Source organism: Pan paniscus, chromosome X, assembly GCF_029289425.2.
Source record: "Pan paniscus chromosome X, NHGRI_mPanPan1-v2.0_pri, whole genome shotgun sequence".
NCBI lineage: Eukaryota > Metazoa > Chordata > Mammalia > Primates > Hominidae > Pan > Pan paniscus.
This window is the reverse complement of record NC_073272.2, coordinates 128,280,349-128,294,615: the sequence shown is the minus strand read 5'-3', so window position 1 is coordinate 128,294,615 and position 14,267 is coordinate 128,280,349. Positions and strand designations below refer to the sequence as shown.

General features: G+C 37.7%; 1 long non-coding RNA gene across 2 annotated transcripts in view; it reads left to right on the top strand.

Moving 5' to 3' along the window:
• LOC134729764 (uncharacterized) overlaps positions 1 to 11,230 on the top strand; it is a 289,580-nt gene extending 278,350 nt beyond the window's left edge. The window contains exon 9 of one of the 2 annotated variants that reach the window (XR_010111181.1): positions 11,109 to 11,230. This is a non-coding gene — a long non-coding RNA (uncharacterized LOC134729764). The remainder of the gene's footprint in view (positions 1 to 11,108) is intronic. The other variant, XR_010111182.1, reaches the window with a different exon arrangement.
• Positions 11,231 to 14,267: the final 3,037 nt, after the last annotated feature.

Below are 14,267 nucleotides of genomic sequence, written 5' to 3'. Positions count from 1 at the left end.
ATATTTTTAAATTTCTATTTCATATTTTCTACATTTTGTGTCTTTTAATTTAATTGTGGGCATTTATTTCTATTTAACCTTCCAGTTCACTTAGTCTCTTCAGCTTTATCCAATCTTTTGTTTAACCTATCCACTGAGTTTTTAATTTCATTCATATTTTAAGTTATAGGTATTCTACCTTGTTCCTTTGCAAATCTGCCTGTTTTGTCCTGTATCATAAAATTTTAATATCTAAAATGTTTGAGAGATGAAATAAGTATTTTTTCTTGTTTCTGCTACTTCTAAGTATGGTTTTACTTTGGCTAAATTTATTTTGTATGAGTTCTAAGGGTCTGCAATTAATGATGCTTTCTTCCAGAGGGTTTTGTGTTTGCTTCTTCTAGGTGCAAAGAGTTGTTACCAACTTGAGACATCTTTAATCTTACTTCTTGTTTTGGAGTTTCCTGAGGATAGTATAAATGTAAACCCCAGACGTAACTGAGGGTAGGCCTATTGCTAGCAATCTCAGGAGAGATCATTTATCCACATCTGGAACTACAGAAAAAGAGGCAGTTTTTCTCATAGGTTTCCTTTGCTGTCAGGCAGTATTTTTGTTTGTTTGTTTGTTTGTTTTTAAAATTCCTAGTGTTCACTAAGGGTGTGATCTTCCTCATGGCTGGGCAGTGGTTTCAATTTAGGTGCTCAATTTGCTCTTGCTTTAGCCCAAGGCCTAATTTCAGTAGCTAGGGAATACACTAATCCTCTAATCTGGGTTTCTGGTATCTGCATAGTCCCTGAGCCAACCCTGGTTTTTGCTTTTGCTTACTGGTCTGGTTTTAGCCTTTCTCTCCCTCTCTCTCTTGCATTCTACTTCTCTTTCTCATCATCTCTGCCCTCTCCCCTTCAGGATTTCCTTTATTTCTCATGAGTTCAGCAATGCATTTAAAACTATATTTGTTGTGGTTTATCCACAATGTAAATGTTTTAAAGGAGAAGGCTTTTCAGATGATCTATTCTGCCACACTGATGAAAGTGGAGTCTGTTCTTGTGTGTATTAGGTATTTAATAATACTTATTTAATAAAAGAATGATGTCAGGGAAGATGAGAATTTTTTTTATAAGATGGGCAGTAGAGCTCAGTACCGGAATCCTGGGATAGATGTATCCAGGGTGGGGATTGTTTTTTCAGTATTTTCCCCTGAAATACTCACTCTTAGGTGTCCGTATCTTTCTCATTGCTATAGGTTTAATAAGGAATGTTGTAAGTAGTACTAAAACACTTATAGGAGTATAAAGTTCTTTGAAGTAGAATAAGTAGGAGGAAAAAACTTTACTCTTTCTAATTTTAAAATGTGATTTATTAATATTTTTGACATGTACCTTTTAATTATTTATATTTTTACTCTTTGGCTTAATTCTACAAAAAAAAAAAAAAAAATCAGGTAAATAGAAGCTCTTAGCAGCAGCCAGAAACAAGTCCTGAGAAATCATAGCTATAGAAACTAGAAACAACTGTGTTAATTTTTCAGAGACAATGTAAACGGGAGGATTTCTCCAGAGAGCATGAGCTATACTTTGTGCCAGGTACAGTGGTGCATACCTTTTTTGGGGGGTTGGAGGGAACTTGACTTTACCATTGCCTTTGGGCATGACGGTTCTATTTCCTCTACAAAACCTAGGAGATAGAAAATTGCGGTCCCTGACTGATACCTGCTTAGGGCTAGCAAGGCACTCACAGGTGGACCTTGGTGTTCTGTTTGTTGGACATAAAAATTTCTCGGTACAGTAACATCAAACAAGGTCACTCTGCTACCATGAGAAAGCAAGACAAAACAAGACTACTTTGTAATCATGTCTGAATGCAGACAAAAACAATTCCCAAACTATCGAGATGACCAAATGCCCCCCAACCCTGGTGAATATGAGCTGCTGTTACTTCTTCATCAATTATAGTTTTAGCCCCACTGCATTCCTCATGTCCCCTCAATAAAAATTATTGATAAGCATAGAATTATCACTACTTCCTAAGAGAACCTAATCCAGAGCAAAACCATACTTAACTTAAACTCTCCTCAGAGTAACCCGACATAAGCCCAAATCCTGCAACAAGCTCCTTTCACTGAAAAATCCCCATGATTCCCCATGATGTGTGTTTCCTAATTGAAAAGAATCAGTACACTTAAATTTGTTTGACTAAATTTGTGTTTCTGGTGTTCTTCGGCTGGAGGACATTGATTCCTGGGTGACATAGAACTGCATTTTCCCCCCAGTAAGACAAATTTGGCTTAGGAGTTTTATCAAAATTTCTCAACCAGCTTTGGGAGCACTTGTTTCAATAAGAATGGATCTGAAAATTCTATGGTTTATTGTCAATAATGATACACATAGAGATGGTAATGTGATGGTACTCCATGCTCAAAAAAGGGGGAAAGGACTGGACTTGGCCTACCTTGGGAGACTTAGTTGATACCATATTGGTGATACTCTTAGGTGATATTCATTCTCTGGTCTGGTTTTCCATAAATATTGTAGCAATATTTGCAACTGGTTATTGACTTTCACTCGTGGCCACCCTATCCCATTCCCAAAGGACTAGGACTCTCACTTTAGAACAATATAGCTTCCTGTAAAGCACAATAGAAATTAGAGTTATATATTTGCCTTTTAAATTTCTAGTAGCATAATCTCATGGGTCAGGTGAAACAAGTTTTATGTAATTTTGGAGTGTAACAAAATATGGTTCGTGAGCCTTTCAGAGGAAGAAGGAAATTCAATATGCTGAGAAAGCAAAGGGGACTGGGGAAGTCTGGGTTTATTTCCCATCCTCAAAGCATTCGGCCTGGATTTGTGAAAATGTTAAGAATGATGAATGAGCTGTAAATAGAAGATTTCTCTGACTGTGAGCCATAAACAACCATAAATGGATTAGACTGAACAGCTGGGAGCGAAATCGTGGGCCTTTTGCAGGCACACAGAGCCGGCTGTGGACTGTAACTAGCATCCCACCCTATTGATTAGCTGTTCTGTGGACCATAATAAAACTATCATGGTTAATTGCTAGAAAGAGGAACACACCTAGAAACAGGCAAGTTAAGGTGTCAGCCCTCCAGTTTATTGCTCAAAGGCAGGATAATTTGTGTTTCATTACAGCACTTTCTCAGCAGGATCTATAGGGCTCAATCAAGTATCACCATCCACCCCCAACACACACACACACACTTTTCTTGGGCATGGGAACATTTGATTACATTTTGTTGCCTTCTAGCTATGGATCAGTAACTTTTCTAGTCAATCTGTTTTGATCTGCAAGCATTCCAAAGGAAAGCCCAAGTGTTTACAGTGCAGCCTAGGTAATGCAGAAGGGCATTTTTCAATACCAGGCAAGCAATTTTCTTCACCAGGTTAACGTGGGCTCATTTAATTTTTTACACATTTTTACTTACACAGAAGCCATAAGAAGAGCTATCCCATAAATCATATAGTTATAAAGGAGTGATTAGGTCTTCTTCTTTATTGTTATTTACACCCAAGAGAAAATGACAGGAGTTTGATAAGGGACTCTGTAGAGTTTCTCCTGCATTTAAGACTTGCAGCGTATGGAATAGAGAATGTTTTGGTTTATGTCACAGAATGTTACAGGAAAGGGATAATGAGCTATTTAGTTTTGTTTTCTTTTTTTATTATTATACTTTAAGTTTTAGGGTACATGTGCACAATATACAGGTCAGTTACATATGTACACATGTGCCATGTTGGTGTGCTGCACACATTAACTCGTCATTTAGCATTAGATATATCTCCTAATGCTATCCCTCCCCCCTCCCCCTACCCCACAACAGTCCCCAGAGTGTGATGTTCCCCTTCCTGTGTCCATGTGTTCTCACTGTTCAATTCCCACCTATGAGTGAGAACATGCAGCGTTTGGTTTTTTGTCCTTGCGATCGTTTGCTGAGAATGATGGTTTCCAGCTTCATCCATGTCCCTACAAAGGACATGAATTCATCATTTTTTATGGCTGCATAGTATTCCATGGTGTATATGTGCCACATTTTCGTAATCCAGTCTATCATTGTTGGACATTTGGCTTGGTTCCAAGTCTTTGCTATTGTGAATAGTGCCACAATAAACATATGTGTGCACATGCCTTTATAGCAGCATGATTTATAATCCTTTGGGTGCATACCCAGTAATGGGATGGCTGGGTCAAATGGTATTTCTTGTTCTAGAATCGCCACACTGCCTTCCACAATGGTTGAACTAGTTTACAGTCCCACCAACAGTATAAAAGTGTTCCTATTTCTCCACATCCTCTCCAGCACCTGTTGTTTCCTGACTTTTTAATGATTGCCATTCTAACTGGTGTGAGATGGTATCTCATTGTGGTTTTGATTTGCATTTCTCTGATGGCCAGTGATGGTGAGCATTTTTTCATGTGTTTTTTGGCTGCATAAATGTCTTCTTTTGAGAAGTGTCTGTTCATATCCTTCTCCCACTTTTTGATGGGGTTGTTTGTTTTTTTCTTGTAAATTTATTTGAGTTCATTGTAGATTCTGGATATTAGCCCTTTGTCAGAACTTTTGTTTTCTATCACAGCCATCCTATTTGAGAAGGTAATGCAACTCTTGAGGCTTTAGTATAACAGGAACTATGAAGACTATTGTCTATTTCCCTTTAATACTGTCATTCCAGAGTAAAATGTGTGTATATGCTAGATTCATACATAACATGTGTCATTGGCAGTGGAGGAAATGGGTGTGTCTTGCCAATATGAAATATAATGTGAAAGGAACATATTTCTAGTAACCAGGCATGTTTATACCTGGCTTTCTGCCATATTCTGGGATATACTTTTCCTTCTTCTATATTCCTGAGGTTTCTATAGCTTAGTAGCCAAAAGCACCGTTCAGTTTTATTGGTTCCTGTGTGCAGTCATTGACATCCTTGATTATGTTGTTCTTAGCAGTAGGGTATGGGAGAGGTTTTGTTTGCTAGTGGGGTGTAACTTTTCTGAGTGTGATCACCCAGCCTGCCTAGTAATCTGATTTATAGCTGTGGTCATAGTAATCTGTCTTTAAACCTACATTCATGGTTCAGTTATGAGTGTTAATACATGTTTATTGAAAACCTACTATATGCCAGACCGCTTCACACGAACAGAAAGTGAAGACATTATTGGATGTATTGTCTAACGACCTTTAGTTTTATTTAAGGTGATAATGTTACCATCATACACTTGTTTACTTCCAGAACACCAGGATGTATGGACAAATTAGGATTTGTGTTTTAGGTGTTATGAAGTAAAATATGAGCCTTGGCAAAATAAAGGTATGCACTCTTAGAACCAGAGAGATGCAGATGTAACAGCCTCAGGGACAGAGCTCTTAATAAAGTAGATTTTTAAAGTTAGCAGCTCTTTTTTTGTAATAAGTCCTTGGAAAAGGCAAGCCCCTAAGAAATTAAGAACTTCTACACCAACAGATACCTAGCTCTTTGAAAAGAAAAATTTCAGTTGTTGAATGGCCCCCTCTGGACAGCTGTTGAAGATTTACCTCCCCTTTTCTGAGAATCTGTAGTGGGTTGAATTGTGTCCCCCCAAAATATATGTCCAAGACCTACCCCATAGTACCTGTAAATGTGACCTTATTTGGAAATAGGGTCTTTGCAGATGTAATTAATTTAAGAATCTTGAGCTGAGATCATCCTGGATTTAGGAGGGTCCCAAAGTCCAATGGCTAGTGTCCTTATGGGAGAGAAAAAGAGATTTGAGATACAGAGAGACAGAACTAAAAGCTATGTGAAGACAGATACAGAAATCGAGGTGATGCCACCATAAGCCAAGAAATGCCAATAGTAACCAAAAGCTAGGACAGAGGCATGGAATTGATTCTCTCTCAGAGCTTCCGGCAGGAACCATCCCTGCTAACATCTTGATTTCGGAATTCTGGCCTCCAGAACTATGAGAGAATAGTTTCTTGTTTTAAGCCAAAAATTATAATTTGTTATGACAACCCTAGGAAACTAATACAAACTCCCACTCCATACAAAATTCCTCTGGGGTGTATTGGATATAAGTGGAAAATGTTTATTGCCCTTGGTCAATTGACCCTTATTAGTTTTCTCCTGTGCTGAAAAAATCTGATACCATTTTCTCATACTCTAAACTCTACTGGCAAATGAATTATCAAACAGTTATGATTGGATACAAGTGTATCACAACAATACATTTTCTTTCATTCTAACTGCTATCTCTATTAATCTCAGAAACATAGAGCATTGTCTTTATGTTGCTGTAACAGAATACAATAATGAGTCTGCTCCTGTGGCATTAATCCATTTGTGAGGGTGGTGCCCTCATGACCAAAACATCCCTGAATTAGAGACCAAGTTTCCAACAAACAAACTTTGGGGTACATATTCAAACCGTAGTGAGCATTCTGGCCATGATAACACCCTTCTGAAATACCTTTCCTCATCCATATATGCTAGCTCATGTACAATCAGGTATTTCCACTGCAGTTTTGCCAGACAATCAATCAATCAATCAATCTCTCTCTCTCTCTCTCTCTCTCTCTCTCTATATATATATATATATATATATACACCCACACATACACACACACCCACCATACATATATTTCTAGACTTGAGGTATTAGTGAAATCCTCTCCCTTAACTGACTTACTAGTCTTGGAATTGGTAAGTCAAGTTCTAACTCTTCTTTCTTATACAAGCTGTGATATTTTGTCTGTAATAAATTTTTTTGATCTCTAAGCTCTTTTATAAACTATCCTTTTCTGGGGCACAGATTAGGGAGAAGAAAATGGTTTATACTAATAAGTGTACCTTTTCCCTTTGCTGTATGCCTTCTTATTTCTATGTTTCCAATAAAGGGCTGGCTTAATTCTCAGCAGGCCTCAAATGTCTGTCTTTTGCTTCTAGCCTCAACTTAGTATACTTTGAGTTCAACTGAGAGCAAGAAACATGCCTAGTGTGTGGTGATTTGGGTCCAAATTTGGTACACTTTGATGAGATGTTGTATAAAGTGAAATATTCCATCCTGAGTATTATTCTTACTGTTCCCTTATAGTTAATGCCTGCTGATCCCCCAGGATGGGAATGAAAATACTTGTATTCTTTATGCTATATGTTGGGCTATAGCTTGTGGTTTTCACAACCTCTTATATACAACTTAAGTCATATTCTGTCAGACTGTTTTTATGATAGGGATGGGGCTCTTATTTCTTCCACTCTACCATCCACAGCCTTATGGGCAGGTCTTGATCTGGAGCATCTTCACATAAAGTATCATAATGCACTGGACCTGTTGTATATGATATTACCATAGGATAAACTTCTCAGGGAATTTGAAGAGAAAATTTTATGGCAAGACCCATCAGCAACAATGATGTGACAGATTTAAATAGTCTTTTCAATCTGTGTTGAGAGACTGAAGTTTTAAAAGGTATATTTTGATCATATAAATCATAAGTGAACTCCCATTCACAGTTGCTACAAAGAGAATAAAATACCTAGGAATAAAACTTACAAGGGATGTGAAGGACCTGTTCAAGGAGAACTACAAACCACTGCTCAAGGAAATAAAAGAGGACACAAACAAATGGAAAAACATTCCATGCTCATGGATAGGAAGAATCAATATCGTGAAAATGGCCATACTGCCCAATGTAATTTATAGATTCAATGCTATCCCCATCAAGCTACCATTGAATTTCTTCACAGAATTAGAAAGACTACTTTAAATTTCATATGGAACCAAAAAAGAGCCGGCATAGCCAAGACAATCCTGGACGAGAAGAATGAAGCCGGAGGCATCACGCTACCTGACCTCAAACTATATTACAAGGCTACAGTAATCAAAACAGCATGGTACTGGTACCAAAACAGATATATAGACCAGTGGAACAGAACAGAGGCCTCAGAAATAACACCACATATCTACAACCATGCAATCTTTGACAAAACTGACAAAAACAAGCAATGTGGAAAGGATTCCCTATTTAATAAATGGTGTTGGGAAAACTGGCTAGCCACATGCAGAAAGCTGAAACTGAATCCCTTCCTTACACCTTATACAAAAAATAACTCAAGATGGATTAAAGACTTAAACATAAGACCTAAAACCATAAAAACCCTAGAAGAAAACCTAGGCAATACCATTTAGGACATAGGCATGGACAAAGTCTTCATGAGTAAAACACCAAAAGCATTAGCAACAAAAGTCAAAATTGACAAATGGGATCTAATTAAACTAAAGAGCTTCTGCACAGCAAAAGAAACTGTCATCAGAGTGAACAGGCAATGTACAGAATGGGAGAAAATTTTTGCAATCTATCCATCTAACAAAGGGCTAATATCCAGAATCTACAAAGAACTTAAACAAATTTACAAGGAAAAACCAAACATCCCCATAAAAAAGTGGATGAAGGATATGAACAGACACTTCTCAAAAGAAGATATTTATGCAGCCAACAAACATATGAAGAAAAGCTCATCATCACTGGTCATTAGAGAAATGCAAATCAAAACTATAGTGAGATACCATCTCACACCAGATAGAATGGTTATCATTAAAAAGTCAGGAAACAACAGAGGCTGGAGAGGATGTGGAGAAATAGGAATGCTTTTACACTGTTGGTGGGAGTGTAAACTAGTTCAACCATTGTGGTAGACAGTGTGGCAATTCCTCAAGCATCTAGAACTACAAATACCATTTGACCCAGCCATCCCATTACTGGGTATGTACCCAAAGGATTATAAATTATTCTACCATAAAGACACATGCACATGTATGTTTATTGCAGCACTGTTAACAATAGCAAAGACTTGGAACCACTCCAATGCCCATCAATGATAGACTGGATAAAGAAAATGTGGCACATATACACCATGGGATACTATACAGCCATAAAAAAGGATGAGTTCATGTCCTTTGCAGGGACATGGATGAAGCTGGAAACCATCATTCTCAGCAAACTAACACAGAAAACCAAACACTGCATGTTCTCAGTCATAAGTGGGAGTTGAACAATGAGAACACATGGACACAGGGATGGGAACATCACACACTGTGGCCTGTTGGGGGGTGGGGTGCTAGGGGAGGGATAGCATTAGGAGAAATATCTGATGTAGATGACGGGTTGATGGGTGCAGCAATCCACCATGGCACATGTATACCTATGTAACAAACCTGCACGTGCTGCACATGTATCCCAGAACTTAAAGTATAATAAAAAAAACACCAGCAACAAGAAAAGGTGTATTTTGATCAGAATATGAAGGATGTATTAGTCAGGGTTCTCTATGTGTGTGTCTGTACACGCATGCACACACACACACTCACACACATCCTCTCATATACCCATACACATGCACACATACATATGAGAAGGGATTTATTAGGGGAATTGGCTTATGCAATTATCGAGGCTGAGGATTCCTGTGATGTGCTGTCTGCAAGCTGGAGAACCAGGGAAGCTGGTAGGGTGGCTCAGTCCAAGTCCAAAGCCCTCAGAGCCAGGGAAGATAATGGTGTTAACTCTCAGTCTGAGGCCTAAGGCCTGAGAAGACTAGTGTAGGTCCCAGAGTCCAAGGGCCAAAGAACCTGGATTGCTGATGTCCAAGGGCCAAAGAACCTGGATTGCTGATGTCCAAGGGCAGGAGAAGAAGGGTCTCCCAACTCCAGAAGACAGAGAGTACATATAGATTTACCTTTCTTCTGACTTTTCTTCTGTCTGTGCCCTCAGCCGATTTGGCAGTGCTCACCAATATTGGGTGAGGGTGGGTCTTCCGTATTCATTCCACTGATTCAAATGACAGTCTCTTTTGGAAACACCCTCATAGACATACTCAGGAATAATGCTTTACCAGCTATCTGGGTAATCTCTTAATCCAGTCAAGTTGACACCTAAAATTAATCATCACAGAGTACCCTGAAAACCAGTCAAAAGACTTGAATTATTATGATAGGATAAATATATCTATTTACCTACTATATATCCTGCCCAATTCCCTCCAAAAAGCATGTAAGTAAACATACATAACAGGATGGTAAAGGCAAATTTCAGAAGAGAGGTGAAAAACTATTTTACAAAAATGTGAGATTATAACTATTTCTCTGTTCTCCCATCACCCCACCCTAACAACTGTTATTTTGCTTCTTTATGTTATTATTGTCCATAGCCTGGACCACCATCTGACATATCAGATATTTACTTATTTATTATCTCATTCTCCTAATTAGAATGAGTTCTACTAGAGTGAGTATTTTTGTCTGTTTTGTTCTCTGTGCTATCCACAGTGCCTAGAATGGTGCTTGGTAATAGTAGATGTCCAATAAGTACTTGTCCTTAAAAAATAATTATACTGGAAACCAGGAAGGGAGTTAATTTAGATTACTAAATTGTGACAAAATGAAATAGTCTGAGGCATTGATAATTCTGATGGTAGTGATGATAGCCTGACTGGATGAAGCCACTAAGGGAACTCTTGCAGTAATCCTGTCATGGGGCAAAAATACAGAGCCTGGTCCTGGATAGTAGTAAGAATAAATGGAGAGAACAATGGAAATCCAGAATCATTGGTATAATCTCACCATCACTTTCTGCAAGATTACTCCTACTCTCACCATTCTTCCTGCGCAAGGAGATGTAAGAGAACATGGGCATAAGTAACTCATAATAGTTTCAACAACCTGCCTTCAAATGGTTTGCTGAGTAAGATGATCTTTGTGAGTCCCTTTCAAGAATCTGATGTGATAATGTTGTGATTTCACCATCCCTAACTTCCAAACAAAATATGCTTCCCTGAAACAGGAGGGATCCTAAGAGCATTTTTGATTGAGACAAATAGACTGTAAATACATTTTCATGAATTAGGTTCTAGCACTGTTGGAACAGGGAACTTTAGTGTTTGTATGGCTGGCACTTTGTGCTCCCTTCTCTCTTTTACTAACAGACTAACAGTGGTAAATCATGCAACAAGCAGGACCATTATGAAAGGGACAAAGGTAATAATTGGGGATTTTGCCAGAAGGCTTATAAAAAACAAATCAGTCCATTTACAGCTGAGAGCCTCCATGCTGTTGAATTGCCGTGTTCTCATTTTCTCAGCCAGTAACTGCTATCACTGAATTGAAGTTCCTGAGTTAGAGACAATGTTTTCCTGGAAATGGAGGCATCTACCATTGCTTGTCTTCAAGAGCAAATGCCAATCTTTTGAAAGAATGTTTTCCATATGCCACGTGAGTTGATGATAATTATTATTAATGGTATCTCTATCATTCTTCCTAGCTGACCTCCAGAGCAAAAGAATAGAAGTCTTAGGGAAGTGGAATTAATAACTCCATTGCAATGGATCATAAAGATAAGCCAGTAATTGCAAGGTCAGATGGGCATACACAGATAGATTGTTAGCTGGTTATACTATAATGAAAGAGCAGACCTTTTACATAAGTTTATGAATAATGTTTCTCATAAAGACAGGAGATTGATTATCCCAGAACAGCTTCCCCATGAACCTAAGACCATCAGCAATCATAATAATGAAATATTAATAACAAATTTGAGAATCTATCAGGAGTAAATTTCATAACCCACTATAATGAGTTTCTTGTTTCTAATTTTGGAGGGGAGCTAAATGAAATATTACTGAAGGCAGAAACAGAAGACTATGTTTTGCATTGGGAGACAAATCAAGATTGTTTCATTACAAAGAGTAGATGTGAAGAAGTGGCAGGTAGGGGAGAACAATAGGGAGTTGACTATTATCATGCATACTGCTATTTCCCTGTTTAATTTTTATTTATTTTCCATGTAGAAGTAGCTTTATTAGTTAATCTCATTTTTGAAAAAATAATCTTTGGATGTATTTTTTTTTCTGAAAACAAGTGTATAATTGCACCTTTATATTATAATAGCTTGAAGAATTATATGTTAGTTCCCTAGCAACCATAAAAACTGAATTTTAAAGCTGGAGATCAAAACTAGGATTCTTAACATAGAGGTAAAATAAGATACTTATTAGTAAAAATAATGCATGTGGTAATTTGGAATGATGACCAGAAAACATAAGAAAAATGATCCCATTGATACATTTTTATTTTTCTGATCAATATAAAATGGTGTGGGTGGCACCAGGCACGCATCTAATTTTCAGTGGCTATATTTAGCATCCAAAGTAAGCTCATATTCTTTGTGGTTTTAATTACTCACATTGAGATATTTGAATGTATCAGTACTGCATAATTACATTGTATTCAGGTATAAAAAATGATAGTGTGTCACTTTAATATAAAAGGACATAATTTAGTACTAGTGTATAAACTGCTGCTTTCATATATATTGATATTCATGAACATTCACACTTTAATTTATATCTCCTACAGTGGGGCTAAGCCTACACAGGATATTCTCTTTCCTAGTCCCATTTATGATAAAAAGCATTTATCAAAAAGCCATTGAGAATATTCTAAAATTAGATTGTGGTGATGGTTGCACATCTCTGTGAATATACTAAAAACTACTGAACTGTACACTTTAAAAGGGTAAATTTTATGATATATGAAATATATCTCAATAAAACTGTTAATTTAAAAATAATGTAATTGAGTCCCTCAACCCCTGCAGTCATTATTCTCCTTTTTCCTCAGTACTGTCTTTTGAGGTAACGGTATCTTCTGTCTGGCCTCATAACCACTCTTAGAGTTCTCATGAAACCTAAGATTGCAAAAAAGAGAAACAAGACATTCGGCTGGTCACAGTCCACAACTTACGTCAAAATTAAGCCTCCCTGAAAGAAACTTGGAGGCATTGGTGACAGGATGAGTATGAGATGCAAAGGTCAGACTTTGATATCCAACACTGGTTGTAGGAGCAACATGAAAACTGAGCACATATTGCCCAGAGGCTTCTGGAAATACTTGGGCACAATGTCAAGGAGCTGAGAATGATGATATGTAACAAATTTTCTTATGATCAGATTGAACACAACATTTTTTCCAAAAAAAATTAAGTCATTGTGCAAAGAGCAGTCTGTCTAGCCATTACCTTCACCAAAGCTAATGCCAGACTGTGATCTGAGGAAAATGAACAGCAGCTCCCATTGCACTGTTTATGTATTTTATATAGCTAGCCCTGTAAACTCCCAAATAAGACAAACGGCCAGGGTCAGGATCAGGATTATAATTTGTGACCACAAAACTGGGTAATATTAATTGTTTCACACAGTAATTAAATTCAAGGTTTTAGTTGACCCTTGAATTTTGTCCTGTACATTACAGCTCCCATACTCATAAATGTTCTTCCCTGTTTACACACAACATCCCAACTATTATTACTTTTAAAAATATCTTTTTTAAGAATCTCTATGACTTATGGTTTCAGGCTAAATTGCCAAAGTGATTAACCAAATGAGATTAACTCGATAAGATGGATGGAATCTCAAAATTCCCAATCCATTGTTATTCAACTGAAGATTTTGTAAATACCTAGTATGAAGTAGAATAGTAGGCCCTTTGGAGAATGTACGATGAGTGAGACACTATTCCTGCCATTAGGACAAAAATTCTAAATGATTGTAATACAAAGCAGAATAAAATAAATGTAAAATAGGAGAGGTAACCTATACCTTCTGGTTTCAAAGGATCATAGCTGGTTGAGCAGATCAGGAAGTGTTCATAAAAATAAGTAGCATTTCAGCCCGGCACGGTGGCTCATGCCTGTAATCCTAGCACTTTGGGAGGCAGAGGCGGGCGGATCACGAGGTCAGGAGATCGAGACCATCCCGGCTAACAGGGTGAAACCCCGTCTCTACTAAAAATACAAAAAATTAGCTGGGCGTGGTGGCAGGCACCTGTAGTCCCAGCTACTCAGGAGGCTGAGGCAGGAGAATGGTGTGAACCCGGGAGGCAGAGCTTGCAGTGAGCTGAGATTGCGCCACTGCGCTCCAGCCTGGGCGACAGAGCGAGACTCCATCTGAAAATAAATAAATAAATAAATAAATATTAAAAAATTTAAAAAGTAGCATTTCTGGTTAATATTGAAAGACAGGTTATATTTTTGACAGATGGAAAGAAGATAGAGAAGACTTTCCAGATATAGTGAGCAACAAAAGCAAAGGCACAGAGGTGGGGAAGAAGAAAGAATGGGACTCACTAAATGCAATTGGATATTTTAAAAATGATTTCTCAGTTAGCAGTAAGCATATGTTATACACAAGATACTGTGTTGGCACTATAGTGGATCTAAAGAAATTCTATTCTATGCTTGAGT